Raw genomic sequence first — 12,563 nt, 5'->3', positions numbered from 1 at the left:
TCCTTCCTTTGAGCAAGGAGATCTTCCCGAGATCAACAAGAAGGATCTAAAGAAAATGGACATCAAGTACCAGATGGCTATGGCTGTTGTAAGGCCCCGTTACCGGTGCCCTACTTTGGACGTTGGATTTACTCATAAACACAGTTCTAAATATCAGAGTTAATTAAAACTTTACGTGGAATATAAAACTTTCAACCAATATATTACATAACCATCATTTATTGTCTTAACTAACATTCAAATCGTTTAAACATAAAACATGTCTTTTAAATAACATAACATTTCATTGAGATGCCAGTGTCTTCAATTCCATGCCATGTGCTTCCCTTCAAGCGAGCTGCCTCAATCTACCCACCTGCGTCCATACTAAAAGTCAGCTACACTAAGTGAGTTCTAGTTAATCATACAACATACAATCTGTTCACATACTTGCACACATGCCCGAAGGTGTGTACATTATTCATACTTTATTTTACATGAATAACTATCCATACTACATAAAGGGCCTTCCACCCTATAACCTCACAGATATTATAAGGGTATGGTCCCCAACATCACAGATATTATTAAGGTCTGGTCCCCATCCTCACAGATATTATTAGGGTTTGGGCCCTATCCTCACAGATATTATTAGGGTCTGGTCCCTATCCTCACAGATATTATTAGGGTCTGGTCCATATCCTCACAGATATTATTAGGGTCTGGTCCCTTTGTTTTGTGCAACTGAATCATAACTGTGTTTACATAACATACATAATATACATACATCATTCATACATCATATATGTATATCAATCATATATTTAACTACCCCCTGACGGTACATGCAATATCCGAAGATCGTTCACGCACCGTCAAGCAATCAACAAACATAAATCATACCAAGTATACACTTACCACTTAAGGTAAGTGTATTAACTATCACATCGAGTATGCACACAGCCCCGAAAACATAACAAGGAAGTGGGGCTAGAAACTCACCTGAATTCGGTTACGTTCACCATTTATAGTTATTCCCTTCTTGAGCTGTGCACGACTAACTGTATAACAATTACACATATCAATTAACTATCACTACCCATATCACGTTTCTAGTCTAATTACAACCCTCGACGAATGGGGTCTGGGGCAGCGCCCCTAGCAGCGGGGTCTAGGGGCGGCAGCCCCCTAGCAGGGTCCAAGGGGCAGAGCCCCTGGCTGGGGTCGAGCTGCCAGGTCAGTTTGGAAAAAATTTATTTCCATTAACTGTCTTAACACATTTTCCATTAGAATTTCGAATTATTAATTAATTTGCTAATTTAAAAGTTCAAGGGCTTCTTTGTAATTATATCATTCTTTTTCTAAGTCCAGGGACCATTATGTCATTTTGTTAAATTTCTAGTTCGTTACATTATTCTTAACGAATTGGGTTATCATAACGAATTGGTCCTTGTAACGAATTGGAACCCACTAACGAACTGGTCCTCATCACGAATTGGACCTTATAACGAACTGGTCCCTTAACGAATCAGTCCATGTAACGAATTGGACCTTCTAATTCGTTATCTTCATATCGAATCGGGGGTAATTCGTTATCCTTTTCCATAGCGAACTGGGACACATACAAAGGCTGGTTCGTTAAGATTTCTTTAACGAATCACCGGACGAATCACCCCTAGTTCGTTAACTTCCCGTTAACGAATTAGGGTTAGGTCAGAGAATGTCAGACATTCTCTGACATATCTTTTACCTCGTACGCCGTTTTCCGGCGCCGCCGTCGCCGGAAAACCACGATCTCGCCGGAAAAACGAGATCTCACTCGTTTTCCACCGTTTTTCACCGTTTTTCGTCCCGTTCGATCCAGATCTGAGCTAGGGTGACCCCTAAGCTCATCTTAGGTTCGGTTTATACCCGATTCCACCCGGATCTTGTGACTTTAACAGTTTAAAGGTGTCGGTCCGTCGTTTCGTGATTAAATCTAACGGATTGAGTTCATATAATATCTTACTATCATTACCTTGGATCGAGATCAGTTTTCTATCTTGGTTCAGCTAGAGAAAGGAGAGAAATTAGAGAGAGAGCTTAAGTGTATGTTTTGGTGGTGTATGGAATATGTGTAAATGAATGATAAATGGGTAATTAAGGTTTATATAATTATGGATCATGGGCTTAAGCCCATGGTCTTTCCTTCTTTCCCTCATAGACCAAGTCCATAACCCATATCCATTTAACCCAACACTAACCCGACTCATAATAACTCATACTTTCATTTTATTAACCGAAACTAGAAAATGGGATGTTACAAGTCTTCCTTCCTTAAAGAGGTTTCTTCCCCGAAACCCAACTATTACAAAAACAAATTCGGGTAAAACTTGCGCATCTCATCCTCAGCTTCCCATGTAGCGTCCGATCCTTTGCGATGCTTCCATATCACTTTCACTAGGGGTATAGTCTTGTGACGGAGTTGCTTTTCTTTGCGATCAACTATCTCGATTGGTTGCTCAATGTAGTTCAACTGTTCATCAACCTCAATGTCCATTTATGGCACGTGTGACGTGTCATCAGCCAGACATTTTCTCAGATGAGAAACATGGAAGGTTGAGTGAATTCCTTCTAACTCTTCGGACAAATCCAGCTTATAAGCCACCTCACCTACTCGATCTATAATCTTAAACGGTCCAATTTACCTCGGACTCAACTTCCTCCTCTTTCTAAAGCGGATAATTCCTTTCCAAGGCGAGACCTTGAGCATCACATTGTCACCAACGTTAAACTCGATTGGTCATTGCCGCTTATCAACATAGGACTTCTGACGATCTTGGGCAGCTTTCATTCTTGCCTTAATCTGATCAAACTTTGTAGATGTTTCTTGAACAGCCTCTAGGCTTCCCATCTCTTTCTGACCAATTTCTCCCTAACATATTTTGGTTCTACATCATCTACCGTAAAGCATCTCAAACGGTGGCATACCAATACTTGAATGATAGCTGTTGTTATAAGATAACTCTGCCAGATGCAAATGATAATCCCAACTTCCTCCAAAGTCTAGAACGCAAGCACGTAGCATATCCTCAAGGGTTTGGATCGTCCTTTCAGACTGTCTATCTGTTTGAGGATGATACGCCGTACTGATGTTCAATCTTGTTCCCATAGCTTCATGGAACTTCTTCCAAAACCTTGAAGTAAACCGTGTATCTCTATCGGATACGATCGATAACGGTACTCCATCCTTAGATACAACCTCTTTAATGAACAATCTTGCTAACGTTTCTGACGAGATAGCCTCTCGTATAGGTAGAAAGTAAGCATTAATATGAATTCACTGTTGCGATGACTTCTTCATTCTTACGACTTAGCGCGTCGACGACCACATTAGCTTTACCAGGATAGTATTTAATGTCACAGTTGTAATCCTTTATAAACTCTAACCACCTTCTCTGCCTCATGTTCAGTTCTTTCTGCTCGAAGAAGTACTTTAAACTCATATGATCTGTGTAAATGGTATACTTAGTACCATACAGATAGTGTCTCCATATCTTAAGAGCGTACACTACTGCTTCTAACTCTAAATCATGCGTCGGATAAGTACTCTCATGGACCTTCAACTGTCTAGACGCGTAAGCTATCACTTTTCCTCGTTGCATCAACACGCAACCTAAACCACGATGCGAAGCATCAGTACAAACAACCAAATCCTCGTCACCATCGGGTAAAGCAAGGATTGGAGCTTGCGTGAGTTTCTTCTTTAATTCTTCAAAAGCTTCTTCTTGATACTTACCCCAACTGAATACTATTGACTTTTGGGTCATACCGGTCAACGGTGCGGCTATCTTGGAGAAACCTTCGATGAATCTCCTATAGTAGCCAGCTAACCCTAAGAAGCTTTGTATATCAGTAGGATTCTGCGGAGTCTTCCAATTTGTTATCGCCTCAATCTTAGCTGGGTCCACTGAAATCCCTTCAGGATTGATCACGTGACCTAGAAATTGCACTTCTCGCAACCAAAACGCGCACTTCGAAAACTTGGCATACAACTTCTCTTTCTTCAGAACTTCTAACACTTCCCTTAGATGCTCGGCATGATCATATTCTCTTTTTGAATAAATTAATATATCATCGATGTAGACGATAACTGACTTATCCAACATTGGCCGACACACCCTATTCATCTTTTACCCCAACTTCTCAGCTGTCTTTGCCTGACTTTTAGTAGACTTTTTGGGATTCATGTTCTTTACAGCAGCTGTTACCGCTTGAGCAATGACAACTTGAATTGCAGGCTCCAAGTGAACACCTTCGTTGTTGCTTGGGTGGGTTTCGTCCAGCAGCGCTTCCTTCATAACCTGTGTTGGAAGCTGCTTCTACCGAAGGTTGTTGAACATGATGAGGCCTGCCACGTCGTCCAGCGCGGCCTCCTGCTCTAACAACTGCCCTAGATCCAACCATCGTATTCGGAAGGGAAAACACAAACGTCATCACTCAAGGAACTATTTAGTACAAGGATAGTAAGGCTAACAGGTAATAACAGTGGCCGGCTGTGATTAGATGCTTACGTTACTTTCCGTGTCCTATACACTTTCTCTTATGAGTCTATTTGTGCTAATTCTATTCTTAAATAGTTAAACAATCAAACAGTTCATATCATCATATACTCATATCCCTAGCAATTAAGATATCATTCATACATTATTCTACTTTACATGTGAAATTAATCACATATCTTACCTTCAGTTAGCTTGCTTGAGTGACACATGGCATTCTTGTACTGACATCTTCTTTCTTTTCTTACTTAAATCTCATTCTCTGTTCGAGTCTAAGCATGTAGAATGCTTAAATATCTCAAACTTTTCTCTGATACCAACTTGTAAGGCCCCGTTACCGGTACCCTACTTTGGACGTTGGATTTACTCATTAACACTATTCTAAATATCAGTGTTAATTAAAACTTTACGTGGAATATAAAACTTTCAACCAATATATTACATAACCATCATTTCTTGTCTTAACTAACATTCAAATCGTTTAAACATAAAACATGTCTTTAAAATAACATAACATTTCATTGAGATGCCAGTGTCTTCAATTCCATGCCATGTGCTTCCCCTCAAGCGAGCTGCCTCAATCTACCCACCTGCGTGCATACTAAAAGTCAGCTACACTAAGTGAGTTCTAGTTAATCATACAACATACAATCTGTTCACATACTTGCACACATGCCCGAAGGTGTGTACATTATTCATACTTTATTTTACATGAATAACTATCCATACTACATAAAGAGCCTTCCGCCCTATAACCTCACAGATATTATAAGGGTATGGTCCCCAACATCACAGATATTATTAAGGTCTGGTCCCCATCCTCACAGATATTATTAGGGTTTGGTCCCTATCCTCACAGATATTATTAGGGTCTGGTCCCTATCCTCACAGATATTATTAGGGTCTGGTCCATATCCTCACAGATATTATTAGGGTCTGGTCCCTTTGTTTCGTGCAACTGAATCATAACTGTGTTTACATACCTTCCTTAGTAATACGTGCAATATCCGAAGATCGTTCACGTACTATCAACATAACATACATAACATACATACATCATTCATACATCATATATATATATATCAATCATATCTTTAACTACCCACTGACGGTACACTCAATATCCGAAGATCGTTCACGCACCGTCAAGCAATCATCATACATAAATCATACCAAGCATACACTTACCATTTAAAGTAAGTGTATTAACTATCACATCGAGTATGCACACAGCCCCGAAAACATAACAAGGAAATGGGGCTAGAAACTCACATGAATTCGGTTACGTTCACCGTTTATAGTTATTCCCTTCTTGAGCTGTGCACGACTAACTGTATAACAATTACACATATCAATTAACTATCACTACCCATATCGCGTTTCTAGTCTAACTACAACCCTCGACGAACGGGGGTCCGGGGCAGCACCCCTGCCAGCGGGGTCTAGGGGCGGCAGCCCCCTAGCAGGGTCCAAGGGGCAAAGCCCCTGGCTGGGGTCGAGCTGCCAGGTCAGCTTGGAAAAGTTTTATTTCCATTAACTGTCTTAACACATTTTCCATTAGAATTTCGAATCATAAATTAATTTGCTAATTTAAAAGTTCAAGGGCTTCTTTGTAATTATATCATACTTTTTCTAAGTCCAGGGACCATTCTGTCATTTTGTTAAACTTCTAGTTCGTTACATTATTCTTAACGAATTGGGTTATCATAACGAACTGGTCCTTGTAACGAATTGGACCCTCTAACGAACTGGTCAGTATCACGAATTGGACCTTATAACGTACTGGTCCGTTGAGGAATCAGTCCATGTAACGAATTAGACCTTCTAATTCGTTATCTCCATAGCGAATCGGTAGTAATTCGTTATCCATTTCCATAGCTAACTGGGATACGAACTAAGGCTGGTTTGTTAAGATTTCATTAACGAATCACTGGACGAATCACCCCTAGTTTGTTAACTTCCCGTTAACGAATTAGGGTTAGGTTAGAGAATGTCAGACATTCTCTGACATATCTTTTACCTCGTACGCCGTTTTCCGGCGCCGCCGTCGCCGGAAAACCACGATCTCGCTGGAAAAACGAGATCTCACTTGTTTTCCACCGTTTTTCACCGTTTTTCGTCCCGTTCGATCCAGATCTGAGCTAGGGTGACCCCTAAGCACCTCGTCAAGCACTGATGACGGAACACCTACACTTGCCTCTCTCATTCCCGAGGTACACAAACTTTTCTCACAAGCTTGTATTGATAAAGTTTTTCACTATAGAAACCATAATGCTCACATTTTAGATCAAATTTATAGCATTTAGTGTCAAAATGATGAACTTAAGAAAGCTGAAAAGATCTACGCTACTAGGATTAAAACTCATATTAATGACATGGCTAAACTTAATGAAAAAGTTTTTCAAGATGAAAAACTTGCTGAACATCATGAACAACGTGTAGTTGAGTTGAATGCTAAAATTGTCAAATTAGAGATTTATATAGCCCACAGATAAATAACCATTGAAAACTTTGAGTTAGCTTCTAAAAAGCTGAATAGGATAACTGGGGCATAGATGGGGTTAAATATAAAGACTGGAATAAGCTATAATAGTACTACTGTCCCACCTCCTTTTAATGATAACTATACTAGCCTTCCTCACTTTAGTTTTAATTCCCCACCTGAGGAAGAAATGTTCTATGGCATTGGTCACGTGCCAAAACCAAAGACATTTGTTACTGCTGTTCCCAAGACAGTTGATCCAATTCTTCCTTTAGTTAGTCCTAATGGTAGTTCATCTTCTTCGGCAGGTTGTGTAGAAGAAAGTGATTGTGTGGAAGCAAACAAGGGTTGTGGAGATAAAAAGATTTTAAATTCACTTTTTGATTCTCATGTGAATCTAAAAACATCTGTTGTTAACCCGGTCTGAAATAATAATACTTCCAAAAATATTTTTGAACAATCATGTAATTTGTGAGAGTGTTCATGCTGGCACTTCTCTAAATGTTGTGAATGAAAATGATGTTTCCACTTCTGATAGTGACTGTGAAACTATTTTGGATGAGATTGTTTACAACAGAAATTCTCAAGAAAATATGTATGAATACGAACCTACCTAGCTGTTCATCAAGTGATTGTAAAGTTGAGAAATATAAAGTAAACGAAATTTTTTTTGAAAAAGGAAAAGGATAGTACATCAAGTAAATATGTTCCACCTCATAGAAACAATTTTTATTAATCAACTAATCAATTTTATCAACCTCAACTCTACAATCAGTTTGATAATAGCTACCATGGTTATTATCCACAAGATTATGTCAACTCTTTCTATTCAAATGTTTTTGATGATCGGGGTTATAGATCAGATAACTTGTTTGTTCCGTTCTAAGCATCACCTTATTCACCGCAGCCTATGTATCATAGTTATGACGAATTCTATAGGGATAATAGAAAATGGCTTTGTTATGTGTGTGGTAACCCATCTCACCTTGCAAGACGTTGCAAGAACTAACATAAAATGCAATGAGAATGAATAGTTAGTTTAATCAATTCCGTTCCAGAGCTAAACCTAGCTCAAGAACAAGAAATGATCAATCAGATAGTTCTGCCAAGTGAAATGGATGTGAGATCCAGAAATAATGTAACACCCCGGCTAAAGCGGAATATGCCCGAGTGTGACGTACAGATTGCCCAAAACACATGTGACACTATTAAGTAACAATATTATCATTAATTAATTTAAACATCAAGTACACAAGTTTATAACAATAAATACAAGGAAAATACAAGAACAATTAACAACGTGTCCATTTATTAATATAATCTAAGTTCTAGTGTCTTATCCGTTTCATCCTCTAATAATTATACCTGTAACATATATATATATATATATATATATATAAAATAAAGTCAACTAAATGAATAGTTGGTGAGTTCACACAAGTTTTGATATACGTATATAAAAATCATACAATTCCATGAGCAAGTGTCAATGAGCAAGTAATGTCTTTTCCAACTGGGATTGTGCACCAGCGTACTCAGATAAGCGCAAGTAAGGTCCTTCCCAGTTGGGATTGTGCACCAACGTACTCGGATAATGAGTCCCTTTTTCACCCATAACAACAAATGTATTGAGCGCAAGGGGGGGGGGGGCGTATGATCATACTATCTTGAATCAATCCATGAGCAAGTAATTTGTAGCAAGTAACAAGTAAACACACAAGTACATGTAGCGAATTGTAGTTTGTAAATAATGAATAAACGAAATTGAATTATTGATAGGATATATATGCTACCCCCAAAATAGTTAAAAAGGGTAAAAATGGGTTGTGAGAAACTCACCTTGAAGTTGAAGACAAACTCGAAATAAAACCAATAGCGCATAAATGAAACCAAAGCAAATGAACTTCACGAACTAGAATTAAAAGTACAAAATATTAACTAACAACTTATAAAAGTAAGCCAATCGATTTGTTGGAAATTAAAAGTGTTTAAATGTATGTTTTATTATGGAGTTGATATTATAATATTTTAATGGATTAATAACAATTTATTAATTTAATATTATTTAAATTACAAAGTTAATGTTAGGTTTGGATATCATAAAGGCTATGGAAATATTGGTGTTTAACGATATATTTTATTTTGAAAACGAAAATGTTAACGAATTATAACTTCTAACGAACGAAACATAATATATATAATTAAATGAGTTTAAAACGAATTTGTCGAGTTTGAAAGGTTGGTTTGTAGGTGCCAAAATGATAAATATATATTATAACTAATTTTATTTAACTTAATATAATTTTATTTGATTTATATAATTTTTATAAATTTTATTTGGTTTAATATATGATAGAAAAAATAATTAAAAAGAAAATAAAAACAAAAACAAAAACAGCCTGACCCGGGTTCGAAACCGGGTAATCTCATTCACACAGAAGAGAACTAACCACTAGACCAGAGAGTTTACTTGTTAATAGTTCAAAACTGAAACTTTAAAAGTTATAACCTAGGTTCATCATCTTCTTCATACAAACCCTAGGATTCAAATCTGTTAACTAAATCCATGTTTGATCAAACCGATTTAGGGGTTTTATTAATCGCTTAAAAACAATATAAATACATGTAATTTTTACCTCTAACTGTGCCGGAATGATGGAGAATGGTACCTCGCCAGAAAATGAACTTGAATGATTGTTACGAGTTATAGAGAGTATATTAGATGTATTTGATGTTTGGGACGAGTTTATATGATGATTAGCGTACTATTTATACTACTAATTGGATCGATTTGTGTTTATTTTGATTTATGACAAATTGATTATGATCCGACGGGTTAGTGATTAAAACGAGTTAAATGGGTCGTTAATGGCGGTATAAATCACGTATTAATGCTTAAGATTAAAGGAGAAGTCGTTTTGGATAAATTAACGTATCAAACATCGATTAAATGAAGCTTTTGGGTCTCACCGGAGTTGGTTCGCGGTCGCCGGATTCCGGGTGGCCGGAAAAACGTGATACAGGGGGATGGGAGATGGGTTGGGCTGACTTTTTATTATTATTAATATATTATATTCATATTTACACTAATAGCCATCTATCTTTCATGTTTCCTTTGAATATAAATTAAAATACGTTTACGTTTTAAACCTTGAACTTTAAGATATATTAGGAATGGAAATAGAAGTTTATAAACTTAGATAATTTTTTGTATTATGCCCGAATGATTCGGGTCTCGTTTAAGTACAACATTAAATTTCGGAGTTTTATAAATTAAATGAATCGAATAGAAAACGATTGATTAATTACTGGACTTTTCAAAAATATCATATAACTAATAAACGAAAAATTTCAAAGCATCGAAACGTCAAAACGTGTCGGTTCAACGAATATAAATACATAAGACAAAACCCTATATATATATATATTTATATTTGTACATATATTCCTAAATAACGACCGAAAATTTAAAATGGGTCAGATTTTCGGGTTTGAAAAGTAACGAATGTTACAAATAAGAAAAATAGTAAACCTCCTTACTGGATAACCAAAAAGAAGAGAGCAAAAAGGAATTCCAAGACTGAAAGGTCAAGGAATTCATCAAAAAGAAACAACAAAAGGAATCCAAAGATTGAGATCTCCGAGGATTTTGTTTTAAAACCAAAGAGAAGACAGTTTAGAAAATCTTCCAAAAACAGGAAACTTGCACTTGCTTGGACTCATAGAGACTGTTCTTCTGATTCTAACACATCCCAACACTTCATGAATCATAACAAGAAAGTAATGTTTGAGAACCTTGTGGTTGACCCTCCTGAGACAACTAAGTCTCGGGAACCCGCATCTAATTAAATAGTTAATGTGTGTAGGGTCAGCCAAGACGCCCTGTCAATAGTATATGGTACTTGGACAGTGGTTGTACCCAACACATGACAGGAGACAGATCCTTGATGTTCGACGTTAAACCGTTTGATGGTGGATACGTTTCTTTTGCTAGAGAAATGGGAGGGAATATTACAAAAAAAGGAAGAGTGTCAAATGGAATGAAGTTCGATGACATATATCTGGTGGAGCAACTGAATCAAAATTTGTTTAGCGTCTCACAAATCTGCGACCGACGGTACTCCACATTATTCACTGAGAGTGAATCCTTGATTCTCAAACCAGGTTTCAAAGTCCCAGAAGAATGGATTTTGATGCGTACTCCGAGGCATAATGATGCTTATATAATAGACATGAATAGCTCTTATTCACGTAATATCGCTTCTTGTTTATTACCTAAGGCCTCGGAGAATGACTCATCTCTATGGCATAGACGTCTTGGTCATGTAAATTTTAAAAACTTAAACAAATTGGTTAAAAGGGGGACATGTGTGGGGATTGCCTATTAAATCTTTCTCTTGCATTGAAAAATGTATTTCATCTCTAAATGCAAGCAACACAAGTTCCCTCACAAACCTAAGATGATCAACTCCATATATTCCATTCTTCAGCTGTTACACATGGATTTGTTTGGTCCTATCCATCCATTGGCAATTGGCCGAAAAGCCCATTGTCTTGTGAATATTGATGACTGTTCCTGTTTTAGCTAGACATTCCTTTTAGGGCATAAGGATGAAACCGCCCAATTTTTTATCAAGTTCATTACTTTAGTGGAGAGACAGACGGATAAAAAGGTCAAGTGTATAAGGAGTGACAAAGAAACTGAATTTTGCAACAGAACAACAGACAACTTCTGTAGTTCAAATGGAATAGAACGTCATTTCAGTGCACCCTATACTCCTCAACAAAATGGAGTTTCTGAATGCCGAAACCGAACACAGATTGAAGCTGCGAGAACAATGTTATCAGACTCCAAACTTCCACTATTCTTTTGGGGTGAAGCCATCAACGCGGCTTACTTCATTCAGAAGCGTGTACTCATTAACATGCGCCTGAAAAAGACTGTATGAAGTCTACTACAAGACGAAGCCGCAAGTGTACTACTTGAACACTTTTGGATGTCGTTGAACCTTACTCCATACGAGTGCTCAGTCTGATCCTAAGTTTGCTGAGAAGGTTGGTGAGTGTTATTTTGTTGGGTATGCATCTAACAAAACCGTGTATCGAGTCTATATTAAGAAGACCAAGCTGATATTGGAATCCTTTAATGTTGACTGGCAAGAGCTTAATGTTACTGATGCTCGAAGGGGACATGATTGGTTATTTGATTATGATTACTTGTTCAAACAGTTTCGCGGCATGTCTATTCCACCACCTGCAAATACTCAAGTTCCATCTTCTTTACAAGAACCTTTGTTGATGCAATCCTTAATCAACAGTCTTTCTGAAGTAAATCTTTCTGCTGGACCATTCAACATACCGGCACCACCTGCAATTCCATCTCCGCCTTCACCCCCAGTAAATAATCAAGTTGCTGGCAATCCAGTAAATATACCTGACACCGATTCAGATGATTCATTTCAGTCCGCAGACAATGTGGAACAACACCAAGTAGATCCTGTGGCAGACAATAAAGCAGCTCCAAGCGTGGTAGAATCCGTTGCCACACCTCCCTCTCAAGA

Source organism: Bidens hawaiensis, unplaced genomic scaffold (genome assembly GCF_021521415.1).
Source record: "Bidens hawaiensis isolate Kalapana, Puna unplaced genomic scaffold, B.hawaiensis_p1.1 tig00013743_1, whole genome shotgun sequence".
In the NCBI taxonomy this organism is placed as follows: domain Eukaryota; kingdom Viridiplantae; phylum Streptophyta; class Magnoliopsida; order Asterales; family Asteraceae; genus Bidens; species Bidens hawaiensis.
The sequence above is the reverse complement of the archived record's forward strand: the minus strand, read 5'-3'. Positions refer to the sequence as shown.